The 15,526-nt window shown below is 41.0% G+C and overlaps 1 protein-coding gene across 2 annotated transcripts in view; it reads left to right on the top strand.

Annotated features, from left to right (window-relative positions):
• Window positions 1-15,526, top strand: part of trpc5 (transient receptor potential cation channel subfamily C member 5) — a 136,968-nt gene that overhangs the window by 50,552 nt on the left and 70,890 nt on the right. The gene's annotated exons all lie outside the window — the stretch shown is intronic.

Here is a 15,526-nt window from a genome sequence, read left to right as displayed (position 1 = left end):
ATGGCTGAGTAACACTTTGAATCCCATTAATAGTTGTAGTACACTGGCTCTGTAAAGGTGAAAATTTAGCAAATGATGAGGCTCCTTCTGAGTTGCTTCTGTATCCTGCTTTTCTATTGGGTGAGCTGTCGAACAAATTTAGTTAAAGATAAAAAAAACCCTAGGAAAGGAAATCAGTTGTTTTGATTTTGCCAAGCGGTGCCGAGCAAGTCTCTGCAATAAATGGAAAGACACAGTGTTTGAACCAGTCATTTGTTTTTATTTGAAAACAATAATTTTATTAGTGTCGGAATGCAAGATTCTGGGGGCAAGGACTTGTATAATTCTATCCCTAAATGATGTCCCCTCATTCTGTTGTTGTTGTTGTTGTTGTTGTTTGTCTTCAAGTTATTTCTGACTTCTGGAAACCTAAAGTGACCCTATCATGTGGTTTTCTAGGGTTGAGAGTGTATGACTCAAGCAAGTCGGTTTCTATAACTGTTTGGGGACTCAAACCCTTGTCTACAGAGTTGTAGTCCAATACTCAATCTCTGTGGTTTTACAAATGCAAGGGACCAAGATACACTTCACTGTGTAACATCGGAGCTGCGGAAGTGCAGTGGGTTAAAACCTTGTGCTGGCTGAACTGCTGACCTGAAGGTCGGCTTGCTGACCTGAAGGTTGCCAGTTCGAATTTGCGAGACAGGGTGAGCTCCCATTTGTCAGCTCTAGCTTGTGGGGACATGAGAGAAGCCCCCAGCTTCAGTGTCCCCTGAGCAACGTCTCTGTAGATAGCCAATTCTCTCACACCAGAAGTGACTTGCAGTATGTTCCCAAGTTGCTTCTGACACAATTTAAAAAACTGTGTAACATATAGACATTTAAAGACCTGTTCTTCTGCACAGTGTGATGACGTGCATTTCGGTGTGTCTGCATGATTTTCCCCCTTCACCAAGGTAACAAAATACTTTTAGCTGACCTCAGGGAGAAATCCATTCTCTGATCATTTTAGGTGCTGTGAGATTCTTGTTTTCGCAACACAGAAGAAAAAAGTCTGCAAGGGAAGGTATCTGAACTGCCTCTAGCAACTGTCCAATTATAGCATGAGTGAAAGCATATACTGTATATACTCGAGTAGAAGCCTAGTTTTTCAGCCCTTTTTTAGGGCTGAAAAAGCTCCCCTTGGCTTATATTTGAGTGAGGGTCCTGGCTGGCTTCTATTCAGGTCGGCTTACACTTGAGTATATATATCAAAGTTGGACAGTCTTATCTTATTTAAGTCTTATTATTATCTTAAATTACAGTTTTATATACATATTCAAAAACATTTAACCTACTGATGCCTCAAGTAATGCAATTTTATTAATATCTATTTTTATTTTTTTTTCTGAATTTGACCAGTAGCTGCTGCATTTCCCACCCTCGTCTTATACTTGAGTCAATAAGTTTTCCCAGTTTTTGTGGTAAAATTAGGTGCCTCGGCTTATATTCGGGTCGGCTTATACTCGAGTGTATACGGTGTATATATATTGAAGCTCACTAGATTAGGAATGTGAATGAGCCTTTTGTCCAGCTGTTTTTAAACTAACCTAACTTGGTTGCCTGTCTATTGAAAGCCAATCCGTTGTTACAGAAGCAGCAAAAGAATAAGAAACAGAAGAGAAACACCAAAGAATGCATTTCCCAGGGAGCTGTGGAAGTAATAACATTTTGCTTTAGAACCTAACAGGCTGGCTGAAAACTTTCCAATTAGATGCTATCAACATTGGTATTCAGATAATATGAATCAAGGACAAGAGAGCTAGAAAACCCAGTCTGAAAGTCCAAGGGAAGCTATTTGAATATGACAGCAGTGATTGCTGCCAGGGTAGTCCTGGTTAATTTTCGGTCATCCCACTTGTTCAGCTGCTTTAAAAAGGTCCCAGTTTCTCTCTCTGTCTCCCATTTTTGTCCTCAGCTTCCTTCAATTGCAGTAAACTGAATTCAAAGTGTAAAAGTAAATTGCATTTCACTTAGTAAGAAGGGGGTGCAGGTAAAGATGGAGAGGGAATGAAAAGGGAAAGAGAAGGGAAGAGGCAGAGTCTTCTCATTCCCAGTCAGCTTAGGAGAAAGCAAAGTGCTGAAGCACACCTAGCTCAAACTGTGTGCTGAAAGACTTTGCAGTCAGTCAAATCAGAGCACATCTGCACTGACCACTTAGAGTGGATTGAAGGCATCTCGAACATGTGCAGGAATATGCAATACTTTGAGATAAGACCTATAATGCACATCACCATATGTAAGATTGTAGTCCTGTCCTTGTAACTGATTTCCTCTAGCCCTGCCTGCCCATCAGAATCAGTTTACTACTCAGGCCATTGGTGGTTTGTTCGATGATGTTTTATACTGTGTTATGCCTGTGAGTTGTTTTATTTTGTCATATTAGATGTTGTTTTATCAATTTTATTAGCTATTATTTTATCTGTGTTGATCGGGCATGTCCCTGTGTGAGCCGCCCCGAGTCTCTTTGGGGAGAGGGAGGCGGGATACAAAAATCATTATTACTATTATAGGTGTAAAATTGCATCATATTGAGAAATAAATTGGGGGGGGGGGGGGAGCTGTGAAAAAACTACAAATCCTCCACAGGCATGAAGCTATGGACACTGGAACTGGTTCGGAGCCAAAGTTACGATGCATATAAGCACTCTCCCATCTCAACTCGGTTCTTGTGCTTGATGTGTGATCAGGTTCATATTTGATATACTTATTTTCTTGCTGTTTTTATTCTACCTTATTTGGTCAGTGTAGATATGCCCTCAGAGAGGAAAGAAAGATGACCTTCCAGTCATCTTAGGCAAAGGCAAACTGCTGCGGCCTTTCGTCATTCTTTGAGATTGCTGTGAAATGTTATGGGGAGCAATACAATTCCCCTATCTGTTAGACACAGTGAAGGGTTTTCCTTTTATAGACAAAGTTCACAGGTGGCTTTTTTTATTGTGTCAGAAGTGACTTGGCAAGTGGTTTTGGTGTAAGAGAATTGGCTGTTGCCCAGGGGACACCCGGGAGGCTGCTTTCAGGTCCCTGCAAGCTAGAGCAGACTAGAGCTCACCCCGTCTTGCGGATTCAAACCGACAACCTTCATGTCAGTAACCTAACCTTCAGGTCAGGAGTCCAGCCAGCACAAGGATTTAACCCATTGAGTCACTGCGGTTTAATGGTAATCTATAGGGAGAAGTATTTCTCAGCCATTGAGCCCCTGAGCCATTTGAGGCTTCAAATGAAGCTATGCGGGCTGCTATGGGTAGGAGTTTGCCCAAGGTGTTCAACTACAGGAAAAACCAGCAAACCTATGGTGAAATGAGAGGTCTATATGCTAGAGGCTGCCCAGATTAGGGCCATTTGGTGCTTCCTGGGATTAGCCTCCCAGCCAATTTCCAAGGCAGCTGGGTCTCAGCAGTGTGAGCTCCCTTAGACTGGGGTCTGTTAGGTCATTTCACACACCCTGCGGCAACCAATCCAGCTTTTCTGCTACGGAGCAAGAGATTTGTGGCCAGTCCATCTGCCAAGGGCTCCTGTCTGTTCAGCATTTCCAGACACCTGTTAGTCACATTCATGTATTCCATTTCTTTTTGGCAATCGGCTAAAACACACTTACGAGAAGAAGCACCTAAGACACTTGATGTAAATAAGGCACCCTCCAGGCATTTCAGCAATAATATTTTCATCCATTAGTGTTGCTGATAGCCACAAATAATCCGGGGTTTGCATCTTTCCATTTGGGGATCATTAACAAAGCAAAGCAAATCCATCAGATCAAATTATGGGATATATGGAAAGCTGAGAGTCCTATTACCCTCGACAAGGGTAGACCTATTGGATCAATGGTTGAGTGCTGAGAGGGAAATGTAGGTGAATCCTATTGGTTTAATGGTTTTATTTTAATCGTGACTAGCCATAGGATTTAGGCTCAAATCTCCAGATTGTCAAGGATCTTGCTGCACTGGTGTGTGTGAAACCGCAGATAACCTTGTCTCATGATTTGTCCAAAGCATTATAGACTCAGTTTAGTCATTTTGACATCTCGTAAGAGTTCAGGCTTTAACACCCATTGATTTGTCTGTTTAGCAGTCCAAGGAAGAACTTTCTTCTGGCAGCACTTTTCAAATAAGTTGATTTCTTAACTGTCAGCTTTCTTCATGGTCCAGCTTTCCCATCCACAAATAGAAATCAGAAAAACAGTTGTCCCTCCACATTTGCTGATTTGATTTTTTCCCCCCCAAATGTGATTATGCACAGATTTGATGCAAAATGTTCCCTTTAGGACTCTCAAGGCCCTTCTAGGTCAGCTTCCTCCACTCACCATCTATGGGTGCATCTACACTGCAGAATTAATGCAGTTTCACACCATATCAACTACCATAGGTCCATACTATGAAATCATAGAAGCTGCAGTTGTGCAAATTCTTTAGCTGTCTTTGCCAAGGAGTCCTGATGCCTCCCCAAACTACAAATCTCAGCATTGTATTCCCTTGAGCCATAGCAGTTAAACTGGTATCAAACTGCATTAATTTTATTGTGCAGATGCACCCTAGGAGATCAGATCGCCCCCAACAACACTCTTTAACAAAAGTCTGTGTGCCAATTGAGAATGCGACTCTCCAAAAATGTTATTGCAGCGTTCAGGATGATTCACACGATAATAACTATAACAACCCAGTTCTCCAATTTTTTCTTGAATCGGACAGAAAGATGCCGAACGGATTGTGTTTACATCTGCTTCCAAAGCATTCCAGGAGTTGGGGAAAGGCCATGTGAGGAGAGTAGCAAGAAGAATTAACGCTCCTGCGAGAGCAGAAGGATTCTTTTTGATATTTTAACTTCCAAGGGCAGTTGCGTCACGGACACAACTGAGACACGGACCATTCTCAGACGAGAAGGAATTTCATCCTGCTATTTTTAAACAAGGGAGCAGCATGGTGTCATGGTTTGAGCATTGGACTACAACAAAGGTCTCACTATCTCAGCCATCCATGTGGATAGTTTTGGATTTTTGGAGTATTTGAGATTCTCTTTTTTTGAAATTATTTTTATTGGCATATATAGAAATAGAATATATCGAAAGAGTGAGAACAATTATTGTATAGAAAGTGAAGAAAAAAAGGAGTGGTGAAGAAGGGGGAGGGGGTATAAGAAAAAAGGAGAGAGAAAAGAAGAGAAAATAATAATAATAATAATAATAATAATAATAATAATATAAAATATATATACAGTAGAGTCTCACTTATCCAAAGTTCTGGATTATCCAACGCATTTCTGTAGTCAATGTTTTCAATATATCATGATATTTTGGTGCTAAATTCATGAATACAGTAATTACTACATAGCATTAATGTGGAATGAACTACCTTTTCTGTCAAATTTGTTGTATAACATGATTTTTTGGTGCTTAATTTGTAAAATCATAACCTATTTTGATGTTTAATAGGCTTTTTCTTAATCTCGCCTTATTATCCAACATATTCACTTATCCAACATTCTGCCAGCCCGTTTATGTTGGATAAGTGAGACTCTACTGTATAAGAAATATAAAATATATATGGAGGCATTTATACACACACACACATATATATAAAAATACCTACCTACATATATATACATAAACACACACATATATATATACACACACAAAAGAAAAACAACAAAAAAGATAATAGAAAAAGTAGAAAAAATAATTGAGAAATAATAATAATAATAATAATAATAATAATAATAATAATAATAATAAAAATGGTATTGACTTCCTTCCAGTCCTTTGTGGTTTGGTTCTTTTCTCATTCTGCAAATTCTCCCTCAAATGGGGATATTGTAGTATTACTGTATCTCTCCCAGTAGTTGTTTGTTTCTTCTTCTTCTGAAATAATTTTCTGCCTGATCCCAGGTTGTTTGTTTTATAGGATTACCTGAGTTCTTTTTAATCAAGAAAGTCAATTTGTCCATGTCCTTAATGTCCATCAGTTTAGTTCTCCATTGATCCGGGTCTGGCATTTCTTCTAGTTTCCAGTACTTTGCGTAGGTGATCCTGGCTGCTGAAGTCATATACAGTAGAGTCTCACTTATCCAACATAAACGGGCTGGCAGAATGTTGGATAAGCGAATATGTTGGATAATAAGGAGGGGTTAAGGAAAAGCCTATTAAACATCAAATTAGGTTATGATTTTACAAATTAAGCACCAAAACATCATGTTATACAACAAATTTGACAGAAAAAGTAGTTCAATACGCAGTAATGCTATATAGTAATTACTGTATTTACGAATTTAGCACCAATATATCACAATGTATTGAAAACATTGACTACAAAAATGTGTTGGATAATCCAGAACGTTGGATAAGCAAATGTTGGATAAGTGAGACTCTACTGTAAGTGAATAAAATATCCTCATTTTGTGACATAATAAAATCTTTATCTGTTAATCTGTTAATCTTTATCTGTATTTAAGATTCTCAACCTGTATGATACTAGCAGGGTTCCACCTTTGACTTTAATGTGATGCACCCGCTTTGTCTTTCTTTTTTTAGCCACAGGCCTTTTTTCCACACTTGTGTCAATGGCAGCTGGCATGAGATGTCTCCACAATGGCATTGCCAGCCTCCTCCTTTAATGTGCCATTGGTAGTAATGTGCCTGTGGCAGATGGCTACACATTAATATTTGGTTCACAGATGGGCTTTCGACAAGCAGAGGGGATGCTGCAGAAAACACTGCGCATGTGTGCTAGGGATGTTAGGAAGACATTTCATTAATTGCCTCATTAGTTGTTGTTTCGCAAGGCCTTTAGCTTTCTCTGCCAAAGAGTGCTGGTTCTTCACCAAACTACAGCGCCCTACAGCTGCATTGAGCCAAAGTGGTTTGAGACTGCAATAAATCTGTAATTGTAGCATGTCTTGGCTATGGCACCCCAATTTTGGAGCTCCTTCCCTTTGGAGATGTGGCCAGCATTGAGGTCTATGGTTTGGTGCTACGGAGTCATGGGAGTTATAGTTTTGGGAGGCACCAGCACTCTTTGGCAGAGAAGGCTACAGATCTTGTGATACTACAATTCCCATGATTCCATAGCATTGAGTCATGGCAGTAAAAGTAAACTGATTTCACAATGCAGACGTACATTGGGTGTAAAGTACTGTATATACTCGAGTATAAGCCTGGTTTTTCATCGCTTTTTTAAGACTGAAAAAGCCTCCCTCGGCTTATACTCGGGTGAGGGTCCTGGTTGGCTTATATTTGGGTCAGCTTATACTCAAGAATATATGGTACGTTTATTATTTTTCCCTATTATTATTGGTATTATTGCATTTATTATTTTTCTCTATTATTATTGGTATTATTGCATTTATTATTTTTCTCTATTATTGTTGCTACTATTACATTTATTTTACTCTATTTTTATTTCGGGACTTGTCAGCCTTTCGCAGGGCATGTAAGACACACCTGTTTCGGCAGGCTTTTGATTTCTGTTATTGATGTTTTTAAAATATGTTTTTAAGATGTTTTTAAGATGTTTTTAAATTGTTAGATTTTAGCCTGTTCTTGTAAGCCGCCCTGAGCCCTAGGCGAGTGGCTGCATATAAGATTGAATAATAAATATTTATTTATTTATTTACAGTATTTATATTCTGCCCTTCTCACCCCGAAGGGGACTCAGGGCGGATCACATTACACATATAGGCAAACATTCAATGCCTTTTAACATAGAACAAAGACAAGACAAACATAGGCTCCAAGCTGGCCTCGAACTCATGACCTCTTGGTCAGAGTGATTTGTTGCAACTGGCTGCAGCTGGCTGGCTGCTCACCAGCCTGCGCCACAGCCCGTATTATTAATTAATTAATGTATTATTAGTTATTATTAATAATACATTTATTATTTCACTCTGATCTTATTATTATTATTATTATTATTATTATTATTATTATTACTATTGCATGTATTATTTTACTCTATTTATTATTACATGTATTATTTTCCTGTATTTATTATTATTATTATTACATGTATTATTTTATTCTATTATTATTAAAAGGATAAATGAGCACATTTTCATTGAAGAAGATGAGAATAATGATTTGATCAGAGTTGGACAGTCTTATCTTAAATTTGAGCTTTATGTAAATATTCAAAAACATTTAACTTACTGATGCCTCAATTAATGTAATTTTATTGGCATCCATTTTTATTTCTGAAATTTACCACCCTCGGCTTATACTGGAGTCAATGTTTTCCCAGTTTTTTTGTGGTAAAATTAGGTGCCTCGGCTTATATTCGGGTCGGCTTATACTGGAGTATATACGGTAAGTATTATAATAGCAAGCAAAGAGAAAAATGCTGAGGTTTCTGATTCTAGACTAGGCATACTTTGGCCCTCCAGGTGTTTTGGACTTCAACTCCCACCATTCCTGGCCTCGGGCCCTTTGCTTTTCCCCCTCAGCCGCTTAAGCGGCTGAGGGGGAAAAGCAAAGGGCCCGAGGCCAGGAATGGTGGGAGTTGAAGTCCAAAACACCTGGAGGGCCAAAGTTTGCCCATGCCTGGTCTATACCAAGGCAAGTGAGGATTTATGGATCCCTTGTGCTTAATTTTGTCTTTAAAGACCAGTCAGTCCCAGGAGCTTGTCATTCAAAGCTCTGCGGAGACCCATCCCCATATGTTCTACTGGGAAGAACATACTCCACAGACATAACTGGAGAAAAAAAATGCTTATTTTGCAAAGAGCTCTGGAGGGATGTCGAGATGAACTTTTGCAGCCTCCCTCTAATCCTCTAGCAGTTACGGAAAGGAGAGGTTACGTGGCTCACATTAACCCAACCTTTTGTTTCCACTAAGCTTCTTTCCAATGACAGCGAATTCGCGGATCTTATGCAATGCTATTATTGTGCATCTTTCCCACCCTGGGCTGCTTCTCTGCCTTTGAGCCCAAAGCAAGATGTGGCAGGGCTTGGGAACATTATCAGTTTGAACTCTAGCTCCCAGAATCACCCAGACATCATGGACAGGGGTCATATTTAGATATTGTGCATATCTGATCTTTCAGAAGCTAAGCAGAATCAGACTCGGTCAATGGGTTGCTGTGAGTTTCCCAGATGTATGGCTATGTTCCAGAAGCATTTTTTTCCTGACGTTTCACCCACATCTATGGCAGGCATCCTCAGAGGTTGTGAAGTCTGTTGGAAACTAGGCAAGTGGGGTTTATATATCTGAGGAATGATGTCCCGGGGGGGGGGGGGGCACTGTTGTCTTTTTGAGGCAAGTGTGAACGTTGCAATTGGCCAGCTTGGTTAACATTGAATAGCCTTGCAGTTTCAAAGCCTATCTGCGTCCCATCTGGGGGAATCCTTTGTTGGGAGGTGTTAGCTGGCTCTGATTGTTTCCTGGTGGCCAATTGCAAGGATAAAAGAACATGAATCTCCAGATAAGTCTAAAAATGTACTGTATATACTCGAGTATAAGCCTAGTTTTTCAGCCCTTTTTTAGGACTGGAAAAAAAAACCCTCCTCGGCTTATACTTGGGTGAGGGTCCTGGTGGGCTTATATTCAGGTCGGCTTATACTCAAGTATATATGGTATATTTATTATTTTACTCTATTAATTATTATTATTACATTTATTATTTTACTCTATTGTTACTTTTACCTTTATTTTACTCTATTTTTATTATTAATAATACATTTATTATTTTACTCTATTTATTATTACATTTATTATTTTACTGCATTTATTATTATTACATTTATTATTTCACTCTATTATTATTAAAAGGATACATAAGCAGCACATTTACATTGAAGATGAAAATAATGATTTTATCAGAGTTGAACAGTCATATCTTAAATTACAGTTTGATGTAAAGATTCAAAAACATTTAAACTACTGATGCTTCAATTAATGTAATTTTATTGGTATCTCGGCTTATACTGGAGTCAATGTTTTCCCAGTTTTTTGTGGTAAGATTAGGTGCCTCAGCTTATATCTGGGTCGTCTTATACTCGAGTATATACAGTATATGAAAGAACTATGTGCAAATCTCCAGTGAAACAATTGAACCATCTGCTTGCTGCAGTTTGCAAAACAAAAGGTGCTTCTAAACTATATAATTAATATAGTTTAGCCCTACTTTGACTACAACTGCTCAGTGCTATGGAACTGTGGGATGTGTATTTTGGTGAAGCATCAACACTCTGACAGACACCTTACAAAATGACATGATTTTATGGCACATGGGGTGATGGCGACAGGGGACAGGGAAAAGGCAGAACTGCTTAATGCCTTCTTTGCCTTGGTCTTCTCACAAAAAGAAAGCCATCTTCAACATCAGCAACATGAAATGGACGAAGGATTTGGGGAAATCCAACCCCAAATAGGGAAACAAGTTGTCCAGGAACACCTGGCCACTCTAAACGAATTCAAGTCGCCAGGGCCAGATCAACTACATCCAAGAGTACTGAAGGAACTAGCGGAAGTTATTTCAGAACCACTAGCAATTATCTTCGAGAGTTCTTGGAGAACGGGAGAAGTCCCAGCAGATTGGAGGAGGGCGAATGTGGTCCCTATCTTCAAGAAGGGAAAAAAGAACGACCCAAACAATTACCATCCGGTCAGCCTCACATCGATACCAGGCAAGATTCTGGAAAAGATTATTAAGGAAGTGGTCTGCGAACACTTAGAAACAGATGCAGTCATTGCTAATAGTCAACACGGATTTACCAAAAACAAGTCATGCCAGACTAATCTGATCTCTTTTTTCGACAGAGTTACGAGTTGGGTCGATACAGGGAATGCTGTGGATGTAGCCTACCTGGATTTCAGTAAGGCCTTTGACAAAGTCCCTCACAACCTTCTGGCAAACAAACTAGTAAAATGTGGGCTAAACAAAACTACGGTTAGGTGGATCTGTAATTGGCTAAGCGAACGAACCCAAAGGGTGCTCACCAATGCGTCGTCTTCATCTTGGAAAGAAGTCACGAGTGGAGTGCCGCAGGGCTCCGTCCTGGTCCCGGTTCTGTTCAACATCTTTATTAACGACTTAGACGAAGGGTTAGAAGGCACGATCATCAAGTTTGCAGACGACAAAAAACTGGGAGGGATAGCTAACACTCCAGAAGAAAGGAGCAAAATTCAAAACGATCTTGACAGACTAGAGAGATGGGCCGAAACTAACAAAATGAAGTTCAACAGGGACAAATGCAGGATACTTCACTTTGGCAGAAAAAATGGAAATCAAAGATACAGAATGGGGGACGCCTGGCTAGACAGCAGTACGTGTGAAAAAGATCTTGGAGTCCTTGTGGACAACAAGTTAAACATGAGCCAGCAATGTGATGCGGCTGCTAAGAAAGCCAATGGGATTTTGTCCTGCATCAATAGGGGAATAGCGTCTAGATCCAGGGAAGTTATGCTCCCCCTCTATTCTGCCTTGGTCAGACCACACCTGGAATCACACTGTGTCCAATTCTGGGCACCACAGTTGAAGGGAGATGTTGATAAGCTGGAAAGCGTCCAGAGGAGGGCGACTAAAATGATTAAGGGTCTGGAGAACAAGCCCTATGAGGAGCGGCTTAAAGAACTGGGCATGTTTAGCCTGCAGAAGAGAAGGCTGAGAGGAGACATGATAGCCATGTACAAATATGTGAGGGGAAGTCATAGGGAGGAGGGAGCAAGCTTGTTTTCTGCTGCCCTGCAGACTAGGATACGGAACAATGGCTTCAAACTACAGGAAAGGAGATTCCACCTGAACTTCCTCACTGTGAGGGCTGTTCGACAGTGGAACTCTCTCCCCGGGGCCGTGGTGGAGGCTCCTTCTTTGGAGGCTTTTAAACAGAGGCTGGATGGCCATCTGTCGGGGGTGCTTTGAATGCGATTTCCTGCTTCTTGGCAGGGGGTTGGACTGGATGGCCCATGAGGTCTCTTCCAACTCTACTATTCTATGATTCTATGATTCTATGAGCCATGGCAGTGAAAGTGGTATTGAACTGCATTAATTCAATAGCATAGATGCACATATGGCCTCTGATTTTGGCTCACAAACCTCATGGTCAGGGACGTGTTGTCTTGGACTGGGCACTTTCCTATTAAAGGTGGATTGTTTGTTGTGGATGCTTCCCTTCATCCATCCGCCTCTTTCTTGCCCAGAGGAAGGAGAAGGCCTGTCTCCTCCAGCTCCATTTCCCAACATCGGTGCCAATGTCTACGTTTGTCATTATTTTTTTTTATTGATGCAGTAATAGCTCATGATTATGATTCGTGATAGGCCTTGTGCCACTAAACGCTGCCCTGGAAATGGATTTCATCTAGTGAAGCCTCCAGCTAAATCAAGGACCACTTTATTTAATCATTGCCGGCGCAAGCCAGAAGGCAGGGACACATTAGAGAAAGAAACCATGCCAATGTCACAGCAAGAGCTGTCCAACTGTCTCCGTCAGATCCTTCAGATCTATAGGGCCTTTAATTAATTACTTAATTGGTCATTCTTACCAATGGATACTGTGATGCTCTAAGGAAAATTGAGAGTTTTCTGGTGGCATCTCCACAACTTTTTTGAGGGTTCTACAACCAACATTATATTGGGAACTGTGCTAAGATGTAGTTAGCCATTTTTATAGAGCAGTGGTTCTCAACGTGGGGTCCTCAATTGTTTTTGGCCTTCAACTCCCAGAAATCCTAACAGCTGGTAAACTGGCTGGGATTTCTGGGAGTTGTAGGCTAAAACATCTGGGGACCAGGTTGAGAACCACTGTTATAGAGGAAGATTGGACTCTGTTTTGTAAATAAGGCGCAGGTTCGCAGTCTGGGGGTGATCCTAGACTCATCGTTGAGCCTGGAGCCCCAGGTCTCACCGGTGGCTAGGGGAGCCTTCGCACAGTTAAAACTTGTGCGCCAGCTGCGACCATACCTTGGGACTCTGGACTTGGCCATGGTAGTCCATGCTCTCATTACATCCCGTTTAGACTACTGCAACGCACTCTACGTGGGGCTGCCTTGAAGACTGTTTGGAAGCTTCAATTAGTCCAACGGGAGGCTGCCAGGTTAATAACTGGGGCGGCGTACAGGGAGCGTACCACTCCTCTGTTACGCCAGCTCCACTGGCTGCCGATTAGCTACTGAGCACAATTCAAGGTTCTGGCTTTAGCCTATAAAGCTCTAAATGGTTCCGGCCCAGCTTATCTGTCCGAACGTGTCTCCTGCTACAACCCACCTCGAAGCTCAAGATCATCTGATGAGGCCCTGCTCACGCTCCCGTCAGCCTCACAGGTGCGGCCGGCGGGGACGAGAGACAGGGCCTTTTCAGTAGTGGCTCCCCACCTATGGAACGCCCTCCCCAGTGAATTCAGGCAGGCTCCCTCCCTCCTATCCTTCCATAGGAAGGGAAAAACTTGGTTGTGGGGCCAGGCCTTCGAATAAGAATCAGCAGCATTAATTACTATTATGTACGCTGGGATTCAATTGACACCCAGTCTTTTAAACTTGAACACGCCTATCTGTATTTTATAATGCGTTTTATGAATGTTTTATGTAAGTTAATTTTTAACTGATTTATAGTGTATTGTACAGGTTTTATATGTGTGTTTTATTGTAAGCCGCCCTGAGTCCCCTGTTGGGTGAGAAGGGCGGGATATAAATGTTGAAATAAATAAATAAATAAATAAAATATGCTGCTTCATAACATTGTCCAATGTCAAGCATTCTCTTCCCACAATCAGCAACCAAGGGCCTGTCCACACTATGCAATTATAGCACTATGGTTCCACTTTAGAACCATGGAACGTGAGAGTTGGAAGGCATCATCTGAACCATCTAAATATGCAGCTTCATAGCATTGGCCAATGTCAAGCATTCTCTTCCCACAACCAAGGGCCTGTCCACACTATGCAATTATAGCATTATGGTTCCACTTTAGAACCATGGAACATGAGAGTTGGAAGGTATCTTCTGAAGCATCTAGTTCAGCCCCATATACACAACTAATATATACCTGAAATATGGCCATCCAAGCTCTGTTTGAAGGCCTCCAAAGATGGAGACCCCACCACCTTTGAAGAGTTTTCAAGTTCTTCCTAATGTTTAGAAGGAATCTCTTCTCATTTGAATCTTTTGGTTCATCTTCTAGTCTTGGGTCAGCAGAAAACAAGCCCATTCCGCCTTCTTCATTGCACCCCTTCGGATATTTAAGGATGGCTATCAGATTAATTCCAGTAATAAGGTCTGTTTGGATGGCCCTCTTTCAGGGGTGCTTTGATTGTCTATTCCTGTACAAGTGCACAGCAAGGAGATGGACTAGATGGTCCTTTGGTTCCCTTCCAAATGTTAGATTTTGTAGTTCTAAGATGAAACCATGCTCCTCTTTTCCTGCTGGAATAACTCTGGGTTGCATCCATGCTAATGATCACAGCCACTACCCACCGAATTGCTTTATTGAGCATGTTTTCTCCAATTTGAAAGCAGCTTATCTGTAAAATGTGCATTGTGCAAAAATGCAGCCATACAAGGTATTAGGAGAATTTGAGTGGGTAAGCTCTTTAGCAAGATTAATTTCTCAGCCTTTTTTTGAAAAAAAAAAAAGAATTTACCATTGCTCCTTACTCATTCTTGACACATACACACAATCTGATTCTTAGCATTTAAATAGCTCTTAATGTGGAACAAATAAGCAGGGGGTAAAAAAGAAATGACAAAGCAGATATTCCACTTTGTACTTTTTGAGATGCAAAGTGTCACGTGTGTGTCAATGTGGAAGATGCGGATGCGCAGAGGGGTTTACTCCTTTGGCACCAGGACCAGAACGCAGCTGAAATGCCGCCTGGAAAGAAGGACACGCAGTGCTTTCAACAAGTCTGTGAAATTTCAAATTGGTTATATGTTTCCTGGTTGGCTGTGCCCACTTGTGACTAAACCACTAACAGAAAGCAAGGGATATTATTGATGGGTGAGCAGCTGGCAAGTGGCCTCAAAGTCAAGGCGGCAGTGGCACTGTAAATGGGTTTTGAAAAGGGACTCACTGGGAGAATCACAGCTTTGGAGGAACTAAACTGTTTATAGTCTTTTCCCTTCACAAATCAGTACTTCAACTAAAGAACTAATTTAAATTTAAAACTTTTAAAAGTTTATCAAAGAAGATAATCCAGATTATCTGCTTTGAACTGGATGATATGAGTTTACACTGCCATATAGGCACCTGTTGGTGCAGTGGATTAAACCTCTGAGCTGCTGAATTTGCTGATCGGAAGGTTAGCGGTTCAAATCCGGGGAGAGGAATGAGCTCCTGCTATTAGCCCCAGCTTCTGCCAACCTAGCAGTTCGAAAACATGCAAATGTGAGTCAATCCAATGGAAAGGTAATGGCACTCCATGCAGTCATGCCGGCCACATGACATTGGAGGTGTCTACGGACAACGCTGGCTCTTTGGCTTAGAAATGGAGATGAGCACCAACCCCCAGAGTCGGTCACGACTGGACTTAACGTCAGGGGAAACCTTTACCTTTACCTTTACCACACTGCCATATAATCCAGTTTGAAGC

The sequence above is a fragment of the Anolis carolinensis genome, unplaced genomic scaffold, assembly GCF_035594765.1.
Source record: "Anolis carolinensis isolate JA03-04 unplaced genomic scaffold, rAnoCar3.1.pri scaffold_12, whole genome shotgun sequence".
NCBI classification, from domain to species: domain Eukaryota; kingdom Metazoa; phylum Chordata; class Lepidosauria; order Squamata; family Dactyloidae; genus Anolis; species Anolis carolinensis.
This window is presented reverse-complemented; position numbering and strand designations above follow the sequence as displayed.